Raw genomic sequence first — 23,910 nt, 5'->3', positions numbered from 1 at the left:
CAACATGGCCTACCTTGCTCTATTACAGCGACTGAACCCGCAACAGTGTCATAATAGAATCCACGTCGGTCCTGCCCACATTAATACAATGAGATATATCGGCTTTTTTTAAGGTATGACTTTTTTAGTTTGGATGTAGTGAACCTTATGTCGGACAACCACATAGTTATGTTTCTAATTATGGTTTTAATGCTTCTCAACAGTGACAACTCGTGAGGCAAAGTGACATCAGGCACCTTATCCTAATCGCATAGACTACCAGTGTAATTTTTCCTGTGTAGTGAATGTAAGTCATATATGGAATTGTATACCACTATGTGTACGTCGTTGTTTAATTTAATTTCATTAATAGATTAACAACATGGTTACACCTTTAACTTACAGTTGGTGTATTGTCGGAGCAGCTAGTCTTATCTGGAACAGTAATTGATTGGACGCTCTTCTCTACTTCAGCAACTTGATTCTAGGCTGAAGTAAGTTTTTATTGTGTAGCTTTTTCATCACGTAGGCTCTAAATTCTTGGTTGGTTAATTTTCCCTCTGCAAGCATAATTTATATCATTTGAGTTTGAGCTTGACTTTGCGCTGGCTTTCTCTCATTGTCCTCGTCCGGAGGCTCCTCCTGGCCCGGACTCCATGGTTTAGTTCTTCTGTATAAATAAAGCACTCTGCTAGACAGAATGATGACTGTTAGGTCACATGAATTTATTAAATTTACTTGGCTTTTTAATTTCACAGATAGGACTGCCCCACCCTACCTCGTCCTCCTCCCCCCCCTGTACCTGTCCTGATGAAGACCCCGGTAAAGGACCTAATGTAGCCTACGGTTAGGGGTCGAAACGTCGACGACCTTCCTTCTCATTTGGGACTTCCGGCACAGCCCCTTGATTACATTGAACCATGTATGTGACCGTTGAATGTCCCTAGGTCAATAGTGATACAATATATGCCGCAATTGTGTAGGTTTTTGTGTCTAGGACTAATTCCAATTGTGAATTGAAAATTGTAATAATCTTCTTTTTCTTTTTCTTTGACTCTGTGTATCCCCTTTGACTTTACACCGCTTTTGAGCACAATTTCTTCTCCCCTTTCCCCTCTTTCCCTTTTTTTGGGGCTATTCACTTAATAAATTTAAATGTAATGTTTTATTGATTTAAACCTAGTGTTGTTAAATAAATGACAATACATGTTACGAGTAACCTTGATTATTCTTGATTTAGGTCTCTTTTGATTCTTAACTGTGTCAGTGTGGGTCTCACACAACACGTTCTGCTTGCGGGGACCCCTCTTTACATGTACCACATTACGCCCAGGTCCCCGCGACTGCATGGGTAAAACCCCCCTTTTTGTAATGTCCTCTGAGCAGGTGCTGACCTGCGAGGTTTCCAGTATTTCAGATTTACATCTAATCAACCATGGTGGAATCTGAGTTATTGTCCTACACAGAGGAATATATTAACCAACTTACAAAGGATTTATCTACTACTTTTCTTTCAACGACTGCCCCCATAATTGATATCTCTCTAAATGATAAAATATCTCGTCTAGAGAGATTAGAGAAGAAGCTCATTAGAACTAGGTTGCATGGGCATCTGTTTACCAGATATTTACAAGAAAACATAATTCCGGTGGGACTACAGATCAAAATCGAGCCAGCTATATTTGTGGACGTCCCGAAGTTTAAAGAAGGGTTCAGCTACGTAGCAAATAACTGCTCCCGGCATTGGATGGTGCTGGGGGTGGAGACGGCAGCTGAACAGGTAGTTACACTAAGCAAGGAAATTTCGGACCTCAAAGCCCAAATCTTGGGGGATAGTACACTGACAAAAAGTAAGGAGGCTCTAGAAAGTTTGGAAGCATCAATTAAAGACTTTGATGTAACAGCGCAGACCAAGAAATTGGAGAAACTAGCTAGAGACCTGAGAACATTTGATAAAAAATCTGTTTACCCCTATCTGCAACCTGACTACTATAAACAGGACACCCAAGGACGCTTCTCCAACCGCGGTCGCGGGGGCTACAGAGGAAGACGAAATTTCACTACCTTTTCTGATTCTTCTTACAGCTCAGGTAGCGAGAGTGAAGCTGGTCCTAGTACTTCCTACAACTACCCACCTGTTGATTCCAACTACCAACAGTACCCTCCACAATTCCAACCTCATTTTTTAGACCAGGGCCAGGGACAATGGCGGCCCCCACGAGGACGGGGCAACAACTGGGCCAGAGGACAGGGGAGAGGTCAGCAACAAAATTCCGGATGGGATGCCAACAGGGGCAAACAACAGAAACGGGTGACATTCCGTCCCGAAGTACACGGAGAAATCTCAACCCGGAGAAACACTTACAGATGGTGAATGAAATAGCCACCACCGAATCTAATGCACCTGGTATTAACAGGCCCACTGTTAACCCTGTGATCAACATCTCAAAATATCAACTAAAGGACGAGGAGATCAAGGTTTTAAGTAAAGGCCTGTCGTATGTGCCGACTGCTCCAGCCAACAAATTTTTACTTAAAACGGAATTATACAGATTCTTCAGAAAGATTAGATTGAGGTATTTCTTTCGTAATCAAACCACCAGGCAACAAAGGTCCATCACTGGTCTGAGGGAACCATCAACCTTTTTTCCACCCACATATGCAATGAGCCATAGGATTTTGGCTTTTGATGATATTGTCACCAAATCAGTGGATCAAGCATTGGATAAAAGAAAGTTTGTCAGACTAAACCTCAGCAAGAAAGAACAAAGAGCATTGACTGATCTGTGTACTAATAAGGAAGTGGTCATCAAACCCGCAGACAAGGGCGGGGCTATTGTTGTGCAAGACCTGTCTAATTATAAGGAAGAAATCTATAGACAACTAGCAGATGGTATCAGTTATCAGGAACTACCAAGTGACGCAACAAGAGAGTTAGCCCTTACAATCTTGGCAACCACACAGAAGGGTTTGGAGGAAGGTTTCTTAAGTGAACAAGAATTCAAGTTTTTAAACCAAAGATTCCCGAGATTGGCCACAATCGACACCTTACCCAAGGTACATAAGAACCTGAACAGCCCCCCTGGATGTCCCATTGTGTCCGGGTGTGGATCTATGCTAGAACCGTTATGTAAATATATTGACTTCTTTCTAAAGCCCATTGCCCTTAACACCAGGGCTTACCTTCGTGATACTACCCAAATCATTAAATTGATAGATGATAGACCTTTTGATCCAAAAACAACACTTCTGGTAACGTGTGACATCATATCACTTTACACCAGCATCCCCCAACAAGATGCCTTGGACGTGATGAGAGACGCCTTAGATAGAAGACCAGCACCTGTCCAAGTTCCAACGGATTTTATAATTGAACTATTAAGTATTGCAATGAAACAGAATTTTTTCATCTTTCAGGAGAAATTCTACGTACAGACCAAGGGCGTGGCCATGGGTGCTACTTTTGCTCCCAATCTGGCCATCATTTTCATGGACCACTTCGAACAAGAATATGTCTTCTCACCAAACAATCCATTTTCAACTATGCTGGCCCTATGGGTCAGATATATTGACGATGTTTTATGTATCTGGGAAGGCAATAATGACCAACTGAAAGAATTCCATGAGTGGCTCAATCTACGGAATCCTCATATTCAATTTACATTGGAAGCTAGCAACATAGCTATACCTTTCTTGGATATTTCAATCTATGTGGATACCGATCACCTGCAGACCACACTCTTTAGGAAACCGACTGAGCGGAACTCCCTGTTACAATACGGGAGCCATCATCCCAGAGGCCTCAAAGACAATTTACCCATCGGCCAATTTCTCAGAGTTAGGAGAAATTGCTCGACGCGAGCCAATTACATCAAGGAATCTGAGATCATATATGAGCGCCTCACATCTCGTGGTTATCCTGCCCGAATGGTTAGACGCGCCAGGAAACGAGCGTGGTATAATCCACGGGACAGCCTGCTGAATCCAGAAACTCGTGATCTAACTGAGCAAAATCGAATGATCTGTGTCACCACTTTTACAACAAGAAGTAATGAAGTGAAACAAATCATAAACAAGAACTGGCCTCTGATAGCAGAAGAGATTGGACAATCACATCTCCCCTTGCATTCTTTTAAAAGGGCCAAGAATATATGAGACATGGTGGTACACTCATACTTGGAACCAATGAGTCCTCCTACGCTTACAACTCTATGGAATTTACCACCAGTGATAGGACACTACAGATGTGGTACATGTACTGCATGCAATACCACTATCCAGACAAAGACGTTTGCACATGGCGAGAAGGTTTATACCTTAAAACATCATACCAATTGCAATACAAGTAGTGTAATTTACATTATAGTATGCTCATGCAATCAAGTATATGTTGGACAAACGCAGCAAAAAATTAAAGCTCGCATCTCCTCCTATTGCAGCAGACTACGATGCAAGGTGTTGGGTGCCCCTTTGGTAGACCATTGGCAAACCGCTGGACACATCGTGTCTGATTTAAAATGGTTGGTCATTGAGAAGGTGTCCTTGGGAAGAAGAGGGGGTAATTTACAAACTGTCCTTAATACACGTGAATCCAAATGGATGTCCCTCTTAGACTCCATAAAAAATGGGTTGAATGAACAAGACAGTAGCCTAGCACAATTGGCAGCATTATGCTGATGGTTTGAACTAATGCTGTTAGGTCCTAGAGTTTGTCTTCATAAATTGCACTCGTCTACACTCCCATGCTTGGTAAGTGCACGAGTTACCTTATCTGTATCGGGTCCACAAAGGTTTTTATTAATTTTGAGGTATCAGAATGTGGGTGCTCGTTTACACTCTCATGCTAGAGAAGTGCACGAGCTATACTATAGGTAACAACTGTACTCAAATTTTTCATTACATAATATTTGGACTCAGTATGTAATAGCGTGAGCTGCATCACACTTAAAAACTGTATTTGTTTGAAATGCTTCTAATTTAGATTAGATGTGAGAGTTTGAAATCTCTTATGTCCTGAAATCCTCTTGTTTTCCCATTGACCAATTATATCATATATTTGAAACTTTCCATGTGAGAGTAACCCTTTTACTATTTGAACACATGAACACCCTTGTTGTTATTCAATTTTGACAATGTTTTTAGAGTTGACTTTGCGGCACCTAACCGAGTAACTCTTCTATGTCCTTGACCTTAGTCTAAGAGTGGCTCCGCCTCCAATCTCCGCGTAGCTGCCGGCGGAGTTTGCAGAGACGAGTCTGACTACCGCGACTTCGCCTCTCTGTGGTCCAGTAAGTAATATCTCTGACGTTGCCACCTACTTAAATACTTGTTGGCCGTCGAGATCTGATTAGAACTCCCTTCCTGACCCGTGATTTGTTTCCTGTTCAGGATTCTTTGATCACGGAGCTTCCTTTATTCACGGAAGGCTGAAATATGACGGAATTCACCGTGTTTACCTGGCAGAGTTGTTCCAGTTAACTCGGCTCTGATGTTGTAAGAAAAGAATTTCCCACAAGGTATGTTACGGAGCAATTTGGCCCCTAACTCGGAGCAGTCTTACTATTTAATATATTATATATTTTTTCGAGTGACCATGTTACCAACATGGCCTACCTTGCTCTATTACAGCGACTGAACCCGCAACAGTGTCATAATAGAATCCACGTCGGTCCTGCCCACATTAATACAATTAGATATATCGGCTTTTTTTAAGGTATGACTTTTTTAGTTTGGATGTAGTGAACCTTATGTCGGACAACCACATAGTTATGTTTCTAATTATGGTTTTAATGCTTCTCAACAGTGACAACTCGTGAGGCAAAGTGACATCAGGCACCTTATCCTAATCGCATAGACTACCAGTGTAATTTTTCCTGTGTAGTGAATGTAAGTCATATATGGAATTGTATACCACTATGTGTACGTCGTTGTTTAATTTAATTTCATTAATAGATTAACAACATGGTTACACCTTTAACTTACAGTTGGTGTATTGTCGGAGCAGCTAGTCTTATCTGGAACAGTAATTGATTGGACGCTCTTCTCTACTTCAGCAACTTGATTCTAGGCTGAAGTAAGTTTTTATTGTGTAGCTTTTTCATCACGTAGGCTCTAAATTCTTGGTTGGTTAATTTTCCCTCTGCAAGCATGATTTATATCATTTGAGTTTGAGCTTGACTTCGCGCTGGCTTTCTCTCATTGTCCTCGTCCGGAGGCTCCTCCTGGCCCGGACTCCATGGTTTAGTTCTTCTGTATAAATAAAGCACTCTGCTAGACAGAATGATGACTGTTAGGTCACATGAATTTATTAAATTTACTTGGCTTTTTAATTTCACAGATAGGACTGCCCCACCCTACCTCGTCCTCCTCCCCCCCCTGTACCTGTCCTGATGAAGACCCCGGTAAAGGACCTAATGTAGCCTACGGTTAGGGGTCGAAACGTCGACGACCTTCCTTCTCATTTGGGACTTCCGGCACAGCCCCTTGATTACATTGAACCATGTATGTGACCGTTGAATGTCCCTAGGTCAATAGTGATACAATATATGCCGCAATTGTGTAGGTTTTTGTGTCTAGGACTAATTCCAATTGTGAATTGAAAATTGTAATAATCTTCTTTTTCTTTTTCTTTGACTCTGTGTATCCCCTTTGACTTTACACCGCTTTTGAGCACAATTTCTTCTCCCCTTTCCCCTCTTTCCCTTTTTTTGGGGCTATTCACTTAATAAATTTAAATGTAATGTTTTATTGATTTAAACCTAGTGTTGTTAAATAAATGACAATACATGTTATGAGTAACCTTGATTATTCTTGATTTAGGTCTCTTTTGATTCTTAACTGTGTCAGTGTGGGTCTCACACAACACGTTCTCCTTGCGGGGACCCCTCTTTACATGTACCCCTTCCCCCATCCGGACATTGAATCTGTGAACTTACCCCCGACCGTGGAGACCTAGTTTTCTGGCCGACGCCCGGTGGAGCTACCTGGTAGCTGAAGAGGAGATGGGCTATGGACTTTCCCCCTTGGCCGTCACCTACTCAGCTGGACGTTGGGCAGATTTTTTCCTGCGTCTCTTTGTCATATGCTCCCTCCTACTCCTTTACCCTACCCCATTACCCCTCTACGCTCCAGTTATTTTGCCCTCTATGTTCTTTAAATGTTTTCCAATTTGAAACCTAGCTATTTGGCCAATGCCCGGTGGAGCTTCTTGACAGCTATAGAGGAGATGGGTTTTGGGACTTCCCCCTTGACCGTCACCTACCCAGCCGGACTTTGGGCAGACTTTCCTTCGTCTCTCTGCCGTACCTCCCTCCTAACACCTGTCCTGGCCCTAGTCCCTACCCTGTTTATCTCCTCGCTCTACTCCTCTCCACTTTCCTGCTGCTAACCTCTGCCTTCACCTGTCCTGACCCTTGTCCCCACCCTGTCTATCTGCGAATGTTCCCTCGTCATTTGAGATCTAGCTATTTTGTCTGATGCCCAATGGAGCTACCTGGTTTAGCTACAGGGGAGACAGGTCAGGGATTCCCTCCTTGGACGTCACCTACCCAGTCGGTCTTCAGCCAGACTTCCTTTCATCTCTACTATCGTCTCTTCCCGCAGCCTCCCTATATTTTTGTCTCTCCCTCTCTCCTCTCTCAATGAATTGAGACTGAACTATTTTGTCGAATGCCCGATGGAGCTACCTGGTTTAGCTATAGGGGAGATGGGCCGTGGACTCCCTCCTTGGTCATCACCTACCCAGTCGGCCTTTAGACAGACTTCATTTCGTCTCTCCCTGTTGTCTCTTCCCCTATCCCCCCTTTCTCTCCTTCCATGCCCCCTCCCCTCTACGCTCCATTATTTTGCCCTCCATGTTTCTCTAATTGTTTTTCCCATTGAAACAGAGCTATTTGGCCTATGCTCGGTGGAGCTACCTGATAGATATAGAGGAGATGAGTTTTGGGACTTCCCCTCGACAGTCACCTACCCAGCCGGACTTTGGACATACTTTCTGTTGGAACTTGCTCTTCTTGCAGGGTCGTCCCCAAACTTTTTGCTTCTTTCTCCCTTATTTTTCCTGACCCGTGGCTGTTGGCAATAGGACTCTGCGCACTTTACCACTGCTGATCAGTGCTAAAGTGCATATGCTCTCTGTGTAAATTGTAACTACGATTGGATATACATGATTGGCATATTTGTATCACCATGAAGTCCCTAGTAAAGTGCACTGAGTGTGCCAGGGCTGGTGATTACAAATGCTACTAGTGGGCCTGCAGCACTGATTGTGCCACCCACATGAGTAGCCCTAAAATGGTGTCTCAGGCCTGGCACCCCAGTGCCTGCATGCAGTCTGTGAACTGCCATGTCCTCCTGGTCAGTGTCCCCACTGACCAGGCCTAACCCTTCCCTTTTTGTGCACATTGGTCACCCCTATGGAAGGCCCAAGGTACCCCCCCTGGGCAGGGTGCAGTGTATGTGAAAGGTAGAGCATGTACTGGTGCAGGTGACATGCTCTGGTAGTGAATGGCAGCCATTTTCGTTTTCACTATTGTAAGGCTATCTTGCTCCATAGATTAACATGGGGGATGCTGGCTACAGTGGCTACCAGCATTTCTTCTCATAGGAACAAGATAGGAGATAGGAGTCTAGTATCCCTGAACTCAGAATTTAATAACACATCTTTTAGGGAAGGTTGTTTTAGAAAGTTGCTGTTCTCTTGTCTGACCCTTCTGTGTGCCTTGGCCTGTTTGTGTATTGACTGTCTGGTTTGAGAGTGACAGGGGCTGGGGATTCCCCAGGAGCTGGCTGAGTCAGCCCTAGGCTGAATGACTGCATTTGCAACTTGAGTGGTGGGAGGAGTTAGCAACTGGGCCTGAATAGGACTGTGCCCGCCCCCCACAGTGCTGGCTCCACCCCCTGTGGTGTGTCTGATGTCACTGCCCTGCACTGTGAAAGGAGAGAAGGAATCATGTCAACAAAGTGCTCCAGGACTGTGCTTTCCCTCCACAATGCTGGCTCCACCTCCTGCTGGGCGGCTGACGACCCTGCCCCTCACTCTGAAAGGAAAGGAGAAGCCAGGAAAACAAAGTGCTCAAGCAACACCCAGAACTGGTTCAGACCGGGCTCAGGGCCCACTTGCACAAAGAGAACAAAGGCTTTTAGGGGTATAAGTACAGGACCCCTCACAACAGAAAATTAGATCATCCTGGAATCAAGAAGGAACCTCTGCCAAGGAGAAAGCTGAAACTGAAGAAGGAAGATTGTCCAGCTGTTGCTCTGCTGGATTGCCCTGCTGTTGCTTTGCTGCCAAGGAGAGGGGAAGGACTTTGCTTTGTGCTGTGTCGCCTTGCTTGAAGGAATCTCCAAGAGCATGAGAAGAGCTGGCTCCCTGTTCTGAATTCCCAGGAACAAAAGGACTTCACCCCCAGCTTCCCCTCCCTGAGCTCTACTGAGAGAGTTCTGTCCTTCCTGGAGTGCTTGGCCCATGTGTGGTGCCTCTGGAAGTTGTACCTGTGTTGGGAAGCTGGAAACTAAGCTTGAGAGACTTTGCTAAAGAAAAGTTATCGCATCGCTCGCTGCGGAGCGCATCCCCGACAGTGCGAGAAGATTCCCGCTGCTACGAAGGTCGAGATCGTCGCAGCGCTTGTTGCCGCTGCCAGAGCCGTCACATCCTTCGTTTGCGGGACGCACCCGATCGGTGCAGGAAGTTGAACATCACTACGAGTGTTGTCGCAGAGCCTGTCGTCGCTGGGTGAGATCGCCGCACCGCCTGCTTGCGGACTGCATCACGTCGTTATCAGAGTCATCTCCGAAGCCAACGCATCGAGGAGCTGCGAGAGAGAAGATCACCGCTGGTCCGCGCATCGTCGCCCCGGAGATCGTCGCACCTCCAAAGATCGTCGCACCGTGCCTTTGCGAGAGCAAACTTCCTACGGAACCTACGCACCGGAATCCATACAAGTGGCCTTCCTCCCCATACAGACCGAATTCGTCGCAACACGCCTGCTGCTGCAGCGGGGCTGTCGCAAACGCCTCCCCAGGGTCTCAGGAGCTACGCATCGCTTGTTTCCACCGCACCAGCAACTAAAGGTTCTGTGAGCTAAACGTGACGCAACTGTGAACTTTTCACGTAACTGTGGATTATTTTATCGCAACCTGAAGAATTTTTTATCGCAATCTTAAGAACTCTTTTGAAACCATATTCTTGAACTGTGTATGTTGGATTTTTGTCGTTTTGGTCTTGTGTAGTTTAGTTTAAATACCTTTATTTTTATAAACTGTTGTGGAGTCAGTTTGTGGTGTTTTCACTGTGTTACTGTGAGTGTTGGTACAAATACTTTACACATTGCCTCTGGTTAGCCTAGACTGCTCGTGCCAAGCTACCTAGAGGGTGAGCAGGGGTTATCTCAGAGGGTTTCCTCCTTACCCTGACTCGAAGCAAGGGTCCCTATTTGGACAGTGGTACCTACCCCTGCCAACAAGAGTCCCCCATTTCTAACACTTTCCTTTCGTCTCTCTGCCGTATCTCCCTCCTATCCCTTTACCCTTACCCCCTTCCCCTCTACACTTCAATTATCTCGCCTTCTATACTCTTGCAATTGTTTGTCTAGCAACTGAGGTAAATTGGAACTGATGTAATCTTGTAATGTACTTTTTGTGAAACCTCATGTAAAGTGCTCTGATACCTCCGGGTCTAGCCAGCGCTATATAAAACTCTTGAATAAATAAATAAATAAGGAAGAAAGAGCGTGTATGAGAGTTGCAGCATCTCCCGGCAAAGGTACGTAACTGGTACTCATGTAAAGCGCTCCAATACCTTTGGGTCGAGTTTGCGCTATATAAATCTGCAACAAAAAAAAAACAAGCGTGGCCAAGACGTCAGGAGTGTGTTTTGGAGGAGGGTGGGGGCCGCTCTGTTATTGGACCTAAGCAGAAAAAAAAGAGCGTTGGGCCGTCCGCACTGCCGAACAAGCGGTTAGCTTAAGCCCCCAAATCATGACCGCAGCAGCCCAGTCCGTGTGACTACTTAGCCCAAAATCGGGGCGTGGCGCCCGCAGAACAACAAATGTGAACACGTTTGAGGCCCGTTTTGCACAAGTTCCCAGCATAATACAAATATCATAAAGTTGGCGGCGAGGTGCGTACAGTATTGTTCAGTATTAACACACACCCATTGTCCCTGTTCTAAAACAAGAAACTGGAATAATATGAAATACAGAACCTGTATAAACGGAGATTGGAAGCATGTGGGAATGGGAGAGAGAGTCACTCGTTTACATAGTTGATCAGTTCTGTTTATTGAGGAAGTGAATTAGGAGGCTAGTCCAGGGCTCATCCTCATATTTGACGTGAATCAGAGATCAGCGCGTTTCCTGCTGAAAAGGGTGAGAGATGAGATTTCAGCCAGCCCACGAGAGAGAGGCTTCCTAGTTCACAACAGTCTTGCTATATAAACAAGCCGATGGGAGTAATGAAAGTGAAAGCGCTTGACCCGCGTTTTCACAGGAACACACACGCATTCCTTACGCACTGCACATGCATGTGGCCAACTTTGCCTGGGGCATGGAGCGCGCGGCAGTGTCAGGGTGTTCCATGAGCTGAGGGAGCCCCGCGTATTGTAGCCCAGGTGATGGAGGCATGGAGCCCTCCCACAGAGATAAGTCCAATGGGAGCCCACCCCGCCTTTGTGAATGCTGCTACAGGGCTCCTGTGAGCATGATGTAGCCCCGCGTGTGACCAGAAAAGAGGCCCCATGCCACGAGGAGACCAGCCGGGGAGGAGCGCAGCCCCCACAAGAGCCGGAAAGTGGGGCGTGTGCAGTGCGCGTGAGCATTTAAAAAATGCTATGCTATTGAAGGAGGCTGACTTGCCTCGGAAGCGGGAGAGGCGATGTGGACAGCGCGTGGCTGTACGTGCGCGTACACCTGCGCAAATCACCAAAAGCCCTGCGCATGCCCATCTCCTGTCCCACTTCTGAGGCAAGTACACAATATTAAGCCTCGCTCGCGAGAGCGCTTCGCGCAGCGTACGCCAGGCTCGACCTAAAAAGTGGATGACACCCACTCAGGGACGCGGCCACTACCTGCACCGGGTCTCGAACCCTAACAGCGCGCGGCTCAGCAGACGGCGCAGTGGCAGGGCACAGCAGAGCTGCTGGGGAGAAGGGCAGGCCTCAAACCCGGGGCCAGAGGTCTTGCCAAGGTCTTGACAAGTATAACACGTATGCCTAAAGGTTACAAAACAACCTACTGGATAGACACTACCCAGCTAACCTGATCCAGAAATCCTCAAAACGGGCCCTCAACAACAACAGGGAAGCCCTAATAGAACAGCCCAGTAAAAAAGAAAGCTCATCTAAATTGGTATGCGTCAACACCTACAGTACTCTCTCAAATACAGTCAAAAGATCCATATTACATAATGGGAACATTCTCAATAAAGCCTTCATTATAGCGCTGCATAACGAACAGCAATGCGCACTTGTTACCTCATATGGTTTTAGCGAGCCCTTGTTCTGCTCTTCCACCAGCAGTACCATGCCCACCTTCATCTCTGATCATCCGTCCCTGGTTTGGCTACTGTGGGCTTTAGCACCTTTTTCTTGTGCCCCACTGGGTGCAGCGCGCCCCTGTTACCTTGACTCCTGCAATTGGAACCACTGTTCCTACCTGGCACAGGCATGTCCGCTTCCCCTTATCGGCACTGCCACAGTGAGAGTCGATCCCTCTAGTGCAGTAACCACTCGCCCCCTGGTACGCTCTGCATTGTAGCGTCCATCTCATGCCCATCAGGGCACGTCCTTACTTTTTTAATGCCTTGATCATTGTCTGGACACGATTCCGATGCACATCTACTTCAACCTCGCAGTTGCCATGACTACAGGCGCTGGAACTACAGTTCCTGGCACGCATTAGCTTCCAGTGGATATCTGGATGGAGTTTTGCCCACAGGTGAATCTCATTTTCCCAATTTACTACTTAAGCAGTAGGTCCACCGGCACTGTCTCCTGTTCCTGGACAAGCGCTGCCTTCCATGACGGACTGCACATTTGGCGGTAAGAATATTTCAACCAACCCTCCTTGCTTGGGGTCCCACTACTCCTTACCACACCCCGGTCCATTTTGGTATCCTGGTGACAGAACATGGCTGGGTGACTGTCATCTCCGGCACTCCCTTCCTTCTAATTAAGACTGTCTTGCCTTTTTTTTAAACATTTGGGCACTACCCTGCTATTTTGGAGGGGCGCATGGCGTTATTTTAGCTCCCACCTCTGCCTCACTTTTATGCTCAGGCACACCCTGCCCTCACTGTATATCAGGACCGTGCATTTTCCGATAAGGGTGTATTCGGCCATTCCACCTTCCTGGTCTGTAACTTTGTGATCTACGTTCCACAGCCATTGTCCTGCGCGCCTCTCTGCTGTTGCTTTTGGATCCATGAAGTTTGCCTTTACATTAATCAATGGATACTCACATTCTGAGTCTGCGCACGCATATGATACTCCTCAGAAACTCTGACGCGGAGTTTCTACTTTCTTACTCTTTTCCCCTCGGGGTTTTTCCATTTTTAAGTACTGCGAACCTTCTTCCAAAGGTAGTGGCGCAAATACTATATGGCTAAGAAGCCGGCACAGATGTGGTGAACTCCGTATACCCAGAGTGGTGAGCCACACATCCTAGTGTATAAATACATTATTCTAATATGAGAATGTTTCAGAATATTTGTGCTAATGGAGGATCTAATTGTGCACTCGTAACATGTTTGTGGATATAAATGTGACATGTTGTTATTTGTCCCCATTACAGGGTATACGTTGAACATACTCAACAGAATAATCCCTGGTTCAGTATTTTATCATTCACTTATTACGTGTTTTTTCCTATTTTTTTTCACACATAATTCACGTATTTATTGTAGTAGCTACATTACCGACCCTGAAGAAAGCCATGACACTATTCTAGGTCTGATAGGCTGAAACATGTTGGTCTTGTAATAAGACAGAGGCCTTGAATTCTGGCACCTGCATTACAAGCTATATTCTGTTTTTAATGCTGACACCGGGCAGCTGAATAAAATAAAATTAATAGCTGACCATGTAGCCAGTTTTAACCACTTATATCACAGCACTGCACTCCTTTCATCACACCAGGCTCTCATATGGTTTTGGTACATCCGTCCTTCCTTTCAAAAGCATCCCTGAGCTCCTCCCTCACAGCAAGGGGGTTGTAGCCCACATGAGGATTAGGCCTCTCAGGCGAGGAGGTACCCGCATTATGAAGCATGACAATTCTGGTGTGTGAGGGGAACGGTCCTTAAAAAGGAAAATCCCCTGCTCTGCACTAAGGCACTTCTCGAGTCACATGATAGACCTCCCTATTACTATGGACCCGGGGCTTTTTTTGTGACGTGAATACATGAGTGGGGAGTTGGCTCCCGCTGGTCCTTAAACCTCCTCTAGCCCCCTTTTGTGATTACACTAAATAGAAATAACAGTCAGGATCATAGTGTCAGGGAAGATTCCTCTCTGCAGAAGGCTGACCGTCCTTCTGAAGAGAGGAATCTTTTGGGTTGAATCGTCGACCTGTTGTTTGGTTGATTTTATAACACTAATTGCCTTTTGTTGTACCCAAACACAGGGCTGCATAATTTTTTTAACTGTGCACATATAAGTCAGCTGTATATGTTTTTCATCTCACAGCGTGTTCCTAGTTAACTGTCTTTCTCACTAGTGGTGAGGATTGGACTTGTGTTTAAGCCGTACCATGCAGTGATTTCTTGTAAAGTCAAGTTTAAATTATCCCTTGTTCGCCTTTTAAATTTTTCAGAATACCCTCTTTATCTGTGGTGCCTGAATCCATCTTTAAAAGTATAGCTTTTGAACTGGCAAAAATGGCGTCCTACATTATAATCCAACTCAGGGAATTCTGTAAAGAGAGAGGACTTCCAACCAAGAGCACCGCCAGGAAGGTGGAATTGCATAAGGCTCTGAGGGCTTGAATGGAGGTTTACCAGCCACTGGCTATAGCCACTAAAAGAGATGACAAGATGGACAAGCAAAGAGCGGCTTTGAATATCTGTTCCGAGGGCCTGCAGCCTGCTGAAGGGGATGAGTTGACCCTTGACTTGGGGCTCTATTCCTACTTAGAGAGCAGTGCATCTTCCCGCGGTCTGTCCCCAGAGGAGCTGGGTGGGAGAAGGGAGGAGATACAGTTAAGTCTGGAGAGGGCCATGCTTAGGATAGAGGAGAAGCAACTGGCTTTGGAGAGTTTGGCTCATGAAATGAGCCTTAAGGAGCAGGAACTGAAAGACAGGTAGTCAGATTCCACCAACATTGGTGGCAGCATACCTGTAGCGTCTGAAGAAGACAGAAAGTACCATATCCCCAAAGATTTGGTGTCCAGTTATGTTGTGGGAGGTGATATTGGCAAATATGTTTCTACCTAAAAGTTAGTCCTGAGAGTTCTCAAGATCACAGAACAGCAATGAGGGGAGGGGTGATTTGTGGAAACTTATGCCTATAGTGGGATGGGACACACTTATTACTTTAGAGATTGGGGACCAAACCAGGTACACCCCCATGAAAGCCATCTTGATTGCTAAGTTTGTATCAGACCCGGAAAAGTACTGGCAAAAGTTCTGGGACAGTAAGAAGCTCTCCAACCAGTCCTGCGTTGATTTTGTGGACTACTCTAGAAAAGCACTGAATGGTTGGGTGCAGGCAGCAAGGTTAATAAATGTAGTTAGTTGTACAATATAATTTTTAGAGAATATATGCTCACTATTTGTTTTCCAGAGCTGCACCAGTACCTCGTTGGCAGCAGGTTGATTGACACCTGGAAGCGAGCTCATGAGGCATACCTCTTGGCCAGAACCAGAGTATACAAAAAGGTGTCTGGGAGAGCCTCCCACAAGGGTTGTCAGGGGTCGTGACCCAAGACGAGGCAGGAGAAAAGGTTAAGATGAAGGAGTTCCCTAAAGGCCCCCCGAAAGACCCCAAGGGAACAATGGTAACCAGTCACACACTGAGCCTTAAACAAAAGGGGGTCTAGGATAAACAGACAGGGAGGCTTATACCCCAACGCACAGAGTGCTACAAAGATGAGAACTCCAATAGTAACTCCAAATGTCCCAACAGGCACAGCCCACCACTGGTGGATAGACACCTGGGTTGGCGAGTGTGATGCTCAAGGAGTAAGTAGTCACTGTTAGCTTTGGGGAGAAGACAGAGGTGACCCTAGTTTCCCTTGGTGACAAGGAGATGGCGCCAAAAGCCCTTATGTCTCCAAATACTTCTAAGTGCAGGCAGTGGGCCACCATCAATGGGCAATGGGTGGAAGCTCTAAGGGACACAGGAGACAGCATGACTACTGTGAGGTGTTGGATGATGTCCTTAGAGCAGGTCCTCCATAACACATTCCACCAAGCCATAGTTGCAGACAACTGTGAGAGTCATCTATTGGTGGCTCTACTTCCTTTGAGTGGGGAGGGGTCTCAGGTTCTTTAAAAGTAGCTGTAGCCCTGCTATGCCTATGTAATGTCTCCTGGGCAAGGACCTGGAGCACATTATCCGGATGGGGCCTAGCTCAGGTCACACTTGGAGATGTTGGGATTGCCTGAATGGGTCTGTATGACCACAATGTCAAAGACTGCCCAAGAAGGGAGCCAATGGCATCTGGTTATAGGAACAATATCCCAGATAGCTGCCATGAAGGAGAGGGGCAAGGAGTGTGGGAAACCAACACCTGAAGATCCCACATTTCAGTGGGATGAGGCACCTGAGGAGAATTCCCTCGTGCCAACAGATGATTACATTTCTGCCCTGACCTGCCAGAGCTTACAGTTTGGCAAGTTGAGGGTGGGCCCATCACAGAGGAATTTTACAAAGTGCAGAATGAGTGCCCCACTCTAGAGGGCTTGAGGCTGCAAGTTGAGGCTCAGGCAGCAGGTGACACCCCTGGAGATCACCTGATATATTGGGTAATGACCTCCTATATAGTGAGCCTAAGGCTTCTGGATCTGGGGCAACCTATGTGTTGGTTGTCCCCCAGTGTTATAGGACCTTCCTACTGGGTTTGGCAAATGACCCCTGCCAGGACATCTGAGGCAAGACAAGATGTTTGCCAGCCTTTGTGTTCACTTCTAATGGGCACTGATGAACATGGCCTCAGATGCATTCTTTAGGTCCTGCCTCCTCAATTACCAGGCCAGTGGGATGTCAGGGAAAACATTCAAAGCTACCCCGACCCCATTACCTATCATTAGCACTTCCTTTAAGAGAGTAGGCATGAACATTGTTGGACCCTTGGCTCCCTAGACAGTTTCAAGCAACAGGTTCATCCTGGTCTTAGTGCAACAAGTCACTCATTACCCACAGACCATCCCTCTGAGGTTGGTAGCTGTGTCTGTGGTGGCCAAGGCACTGATGAGAATTTTTACCTAGGTGGGGTTCCCCAATAAGGTAGTGTTTGACAGAGGCACTAACTTCAAATCAGCGTACATAAAGTCCAGGTGGAATGCATTTGGGGTAAATTTACACCCTATCACCCCCAAACAAATGGTCTTTTGGAGAGATTCAACACCACCTCAAAGGGCTTGAAAAAGGGCCTTGCTCTGCCCATGAGGTACACATGGAATGTCCTCCTTCCATTCTTTCTCTTTTCCTACATGGAATTGCCACAGTAGAGAGAAGGGTTTAGCCCTCCAATCACCAATATGGCCACCCTGTTAGTGGATTTCTTAGCATTGTGAGAGAGTAGTGGGAGCAAGCTCCCAGAAAACCTCCTCAGGATGTGGTCATCTACATGCTCAGTCTCTGCAACCAGATGCATGACTACTGGAAAAAAGTAAAAAGTAACCCTGAGCCCAGTCTATAAGTTATGAAGCTCTGGTATGACTAGAAGGCAATACAGTTGGAATTTCAAACTGGTCAGAAGGTGTAGGCTATGAAGCCTGTGAAGCCCAGAGCTCTCCAATATCACAGGATATTCCCATAGGAGGTGAAGGAGCTGAAGGAGTAGTCCACTTACTTGATGGACCTTCAGACACATAGAAACCCCTTAAAGGTGTTCCATGTGAACTGCCCCAAACCACAATTTCAGAGGTCGGAAAGGAGCAGGCTCCTGGTGACCGATAATGGAGTGGAAGAGGAGAGCAAGCTTCCCCCATACCTTCTGTCACCCCAGGAATACAATGGGTCAGTGAAGGGTGTCAACCTCTCCCCTATGCTGATTCCAGAATTGCTGAGTGACTGCCACCCCTTACTTACAGAACGATTCTATGTTCTCCCTCACTCCTGAACTCACACACCTGTGCATTCACAATATAGACACTGGAGACAGGACGCCTGATAAAAATGAGATTTACAGGTTGTCAGACAAAGTGAGGGCAAGTATCAAGGAGAAGGTCTCCAAGATGCTGGTGTTATGGGTGATTACGCCCTCCAACAGTCCCTGGTCTAGCCCTGGTCTAGCCCTGTGGTTCTGGTACCCAAGGCTGCCTCACATGGCACCACTCCAGAACTTTGGTTCTAAGTGGACAATAGGGGTCTTGATTCCATCACAAAGACTGACACACACCCCATCCCCTGAGCCGATGAGCTCATAGATTGGTTGTCAACTGCCAAATTTCTCAATACCTTTGATTTGACATTAGGGTACTGGCAGAACGTTCTGACTGAGGGGGCAAAGGAGAGGTCAGCATTCCCAACCAGACAGGGCCAGTTCTAGTTTAGGATGATGCCCTATGGTTTGAAGAATGCTCCTCTCATCTTTCAAAAGGTAGTCAACAGGGTCCTGGCTGCAAAGAAGGAATTCTGTGTCGCCTACCTGGACAACATAACTATCAACAGCTCGCTGTCTTACCTCTAGGAGGTGCTTCAGGCCCAGCAGCAGGCAGTTCCAATGATCCATGGTGTATCTGGACCACATGGCGGGTGGGGTAAGGTGTAGCTCCTTCCATGCCAAGATTTAGACTACACTGGCCTGGTAACCCCTTAAAATACATAAAGATGTGAGGGCCTTCTTGGAGTCGCAATTTATATATATACTGGTCAGACCAATATGGGTTCCTTTTTTATGTCCTAGCCCACCATCTACTTTACTTTGAAAGAATAATGTATTTTACAGTTATGAAACAGCCATGTCAAACTGACAATGAACAATGTGAACCTTACTCTTGTTTTCAGATCAACATCCTTGCCATCGTTCACAATGGGAAATAAGGACATTATTCTACTCATGGGTAAGGTACAATGATTCAAACAACCACAATGCTTATCAGATTCCAAAGTCTTCACATTTTATGATGCTAGAATATCTGTTTATATTTTCTTGTGGAACCATTTCACATACCTACCTAACACTGCATGAAAACGTCAGCACACAACCTACCAGTAGTCCTGTTTAGGGAAGAACTTGACTAAAATATGCGAATATTCCAATCTGAGGTACTTCAGGAGGTCTACACTCAAGGATTTACCCACATAAATTATTACAACCTGAAAAAAGAAGATTCAAATAGAAAGGGGTTGAAGCAATTATCACTTAGCATCTGTTTGATGCTAAGTTTTTCCACCTTTCACTGTGGCAACAGACCTGGCCTCACATGTAAAGGTGGACAGGGAGCCCTCAGTTGGTGGGTGCAGTGAGTGACTTCACCCGCCTGCAGGTGGCCGACCGTTGTACACCAGTCTCTCCACAATGAGGCACAACCTCTCCCCCAGCTCGCTCTTCTCTGCGTGTGAAATACTGCACGGACTCAGAAGTGTTTCCTGATTTGCATTGTCTGTTGTCCATGCCCTCTTGAAAATGAGGGAACTCCCCCTCATAACTGCACTGGCAAAGAATGTGCTCTGACACAATCCATATCATAAAAGCGGCTGCACAAACTATGGCCTCTTTCTATAATACCAAAGAGCCATGGGGGAACAAGAAGTGGGTTCCAATTCTTGTTGTTCACTAGGGGAACACACTGTAATACATCGTTTGGAAAGAAAAGCCATAAACGCTTTCAGCCACCTTGCTACTTTACAAAAATCCAGAAAACAAAAAAGTGACAAGTTAGTTAACAAGCATTTGCAATGCAATCGGTCTCGCCTTTAGGACCTTATATGTATTTAGCTATGCAGGACATTAGCCTGGGTGCTGAAACATCTACTATTTTACTGACATCTGCTGGTCGTTTTCCATCAAGACAGTTAAATAGAGGCAGTTGAACAGAAAGCAAAGTCCCTAAGTGGAAGCAGACAACTCCTAGGGCTGATCTCCAGAGCCCACAAAGTGCATACACATATTTGTATATACTAAAGAATATACTAAAGTATATACAAGAGGTTTTGAATGCTCGACCTGAAAAGGAAGGCTTTCTGTGGCAGATTACTTGCAGTGAATCAATTTCTAGGTCTCGGCTACAGAAACATTCACCTGTATTTTAGCAAGATCTGCTGTTTCCAAAATACATATAGTGGACTTTGGGTCAGCCCCTTGCTAAAGAATAGATAGCTTTGTTGTGTATCTCCCTTCCCTATTCCGGACTTGATTATTTTCTTCTCTATTTGTTAGAACGTACTGCCCAGAAGCATTTCGATCTCAGTTATCTAATTCCCCACCATTTTGCTGCTTTGCCCTTGCTCCACAATTTTACCCATTTCACACACACATATATAACTTTAAGAGAACCTGGAAGCTGCAAATCACTACTGGGCCACTCAAAATGTTCTCCCCACGCATGGTTGTAGGCCTTTCTTTGATATTTTATATTAAATTGACATCTACCATGTTAGATTGCCAAATTAAAATTGGGAGCTGGCTACAGGACATAAGTGCACACTGAGTAGTTTGTTGGTAATGATGAACAGTGGAGAGTTTACTTGAGTATTGTAGAGTTGTTGGGAGTTAAAAAGGAGTTCCAGAGAGTCAAATGACTAACATGACAATGTTTAAAAGCCAGTCTGGATATTTAAGGAGATCCTGTACATAAGGCTGCAAAAAATCATTTGAGTAAATCACATGAGATATTTTTGCTTCCAGTTCCATAGAATGACTGTTTGTTGCTCTGCAGTCAATCAGCTACAGTGACGAATAGGTGACAAAATTGATTGACTTCGATGAGAAGTAGAGGCAAGAGAAGCACAGGAGTACGAAAAATAGTAGGTGAGAAGGGGTGGAATTTGGTGTAGTAGTAGAGTTAATGAGGCAAAACTATTAAGCTGAAAAATAAGACAGGCAGATGAACACACAACGGAAGAGTTGTTTAGCAAACAGTAGGAAAAAAGATGTGGTACTAAAGAGCAGGATTAGAGGTAGGAATATGAGGAGTAAGAGGAAAATGTCTAAGTAGGAGTAGAAGTGGCAGTAAATTCCAGTGGGAGTAGGCGAAGCAAGAGTAAGAGTTTGAGAAAGGTTACAAGAGAATGTTAAGTAAGAAAAAGTAAAAGAAAGGAGTAATGTCGTACATGAACAAGAGTAAGTGCAAGAGTAGGAGTAAGAGTAGGCATAATCTGTACGAATATGAATAAGCAGGAGTAAGAGTAGAAGTAGGCATATTATTAGGGATATGAGTAAGTCAGAAAGAGTAGGAGGATGGATATTAACAGTTTTAAGGGTAGAAACAGGTGAAGAAATAAGCACTTGGTCAGAGCAGCAGTTCTGAGTAAGAGCAGTGATCGGAGAGGGGTTAAGTGACATGACAGACTAGGAGTATAAATGACATAAGAGGTAAGTACAGGATAGAAGTAAGAAAGGTGGTGTGCTCCATTATAATGCATAACAATAAAAGAGCTCTTTAGGTGGATTAATACACCTGATGGCCAAAAACTTGTGTGGGCTCACCCAAGAAAGTCAAAAACTTTCACCAATTAACAGCAGGAAGCAACCAGTTGATGTGGAGTGCCTAAGACAAAAGGTTATGAAGACATTCTAGACAAAACTATGCTTTGCTCCAGCGGGAGCCTAAAGAATGTAATGCTTGCAGAATGCATCTATCCTGGGGAGGGGAGGGGTAATCATTTGCCATGATTATTTCTCTTATATGTACATCCCTATAGAGTACCACCAAAGCCATCTTAGCTCCAATTGATAATGGACTGAGGATCAGAATCACGCAGTCCTGCAGGAAAGAGATATAAGAAGTGTCCATCTGTCAATGGTGGCCTAAGGACGCTGCATCATTGCTACAAAAAATTTAATTCACAAGGTTAAAATCTAAGAAGGTCCTCACATTCAAATTGGGCAGCAACTCTTCATTCAGGGAAGCGCAAAGACATGAAAAGAAGGTAGGTTAAAAAATCACATTCAAACAAAATTCTTTAAGCACCTTATTGGCAAAGGTGGGATGAGCCCTCAGGCCCACCTTGCCCTGTGCCCTGATCAGGAACAGTGTTACAGACTAAAACATTTTTTAAAAAACCAGTTGCAGTTAAAAAATATATAACAAAAGACTTCTTTTGGTATACAGTGCATACATGAGATTGCAATGTTTGATGATTCAATGGTCTTTTGAGATGTAAAATGGTGCCTCGTGCATTGCAATGCATGTACCCCGTAGGAGGTGAAAACGTACACTAAACCGTGAGTATTGCCTTCTCACCTCGTGCTATTGGCTGAGGCAGAGCCAAACCCACTGTATATAGTAAAAGCAAAACGCCCAAAGCCTCCCCAACTGGTTGTCGTGTCACACCAAAATAGTGGCTCGCAACGCGAAATGGCCTCTTATAAACCCTTCGCAGCCCAAAACCAGCCCAACCAGCCCAAAGGCAGCCCAAAAAAGGCCCAACCAGCCCGTGGGGTCCGGCTGCCCCTCGGCCCAAAACCCCCCAGGGGGGCAGGCCTCCCGGTGGTCGGCCGCCCCCCCAAAGCCCTATTCTGCTGTTCTGTTCAAGAAAAAACTGAAATAAACTATTTTTTCATTTCCATTTAATTACTTCGAAATGCTGGCACATCTAGCTGGTCGGCCACAGACTAGCTTGTTGGTGTGAAAAAGGCCGCCTTATTGGAAACAGGTGCACCTTGTGCTTGTGCTGTACAGAACTACGCCTCACTAAATAGTGTCTTCCTATTGTCCCCCTCCTCCACCCCCTCCCCTAAACATGTTCCCCCTGCAACAATTATAAACACAACTTGCCATCCTAACTTCTCTACACCTACCTACCTAACTAGGTAAACTTCTTCTGTTCTTTCATAACTGTAACCCTCCATCATTATATCCTGGATGACCAAGAAAAACGCCACTCGAAAGTTGTCCCTGGTGGCTTTTGACCCCCCCTACAGCAGCATAACGCAGCTCTGGGTGTTCCAACCTCCCAAACCCCTCCTTGTCACAGAAGATCCTCATGTCCCTATTGATTTTCCTACGCGCTCTAGCTATTGCTGCCGGCCGCTCAGCCCCTCTCCAAATTTTCCTATGTATAAATTCAGACCAAATGATATGGCAACCTGCCCACTGCCGCCGAATCTCCAGCAAATCCCGCTTCATTTGCTTCAACAATGCCAAGCCCTTGCATTGCACCAGATCGCTCTCTCCTAAGTGAACGACTAAGACAAATTCCCCCCTTGGCCACCTTATTCAATGCCGTAAATAGCTCATGCCACCTCATGCCCCACTTTCCCTGCCAATGACAACGGAATATCCTAGGATCGAATTCTAAATTAAGATTCCTGTTCTTATCCCATTCGGATTGCTCCACTCGCTTCACAAAAGAGTGCCCTAAGATGAGGATGGACAATCCTCCCGCGTCCGGCCCCGCCACAGCACCTGAAAAGACACACATGTAAGACAATGGAACAGCAAGTTAGGCCTCCTCCTCCATCCCGCAACCCCTCAACCTGATGTATGTCTTGTAACAGTCCGATTGCCAACGCTCCAAAAGCATGAGTTCCTTGCCCACCCCCTCCGTGCTGCATCCGTTACCGCACCTATGCGAAAAGAATGCGTCCCAAAAAGTCTGGGGTCCTC

The 23,910-nt window shown here is 45.7% G+C and overlaps 1 long non-coding RNA gene across 1 annotated transcript in view; it reads left to right on the top strand.

The window, feature by feature from the left end:
* Positions 1-23,910, top strand: part of LOC144767600 (uncharacterized) — a 172,372-nt gene that overhangs the window by 66,607 nt on the left and 81,855 nt on the right. Inside the window, exon 4 of the long non-coding RNA XR_013598277.1 lies at positions 19,145-19,200. This is a non-coding gene — a long non-coding RNA (uncharacterized LOC144767600). The remainder of the gene's footprint in view (positions 1-19,144; positions 19,201-23,910) is intronic.

Source organism: Lissotriton helveticus, chromosome 7 (assembly GCF_964261635.1).
Source record: "Lissotriton helveticus chromosome 7, aLisHel1.1, whole genome shotgun sequence".
Taxonomy (NCBI): domain Eukaryota; kingdom Metazoa; phylum Chordata; class Amphibia; order Caudata; family Salamandridae; genus Lissotriton; species Lissotriton helveticus.
Note: the sequence above shows the minus strand (reverse complement) of the source record. Positions and strands in the feature narration are given on the sequence as shown.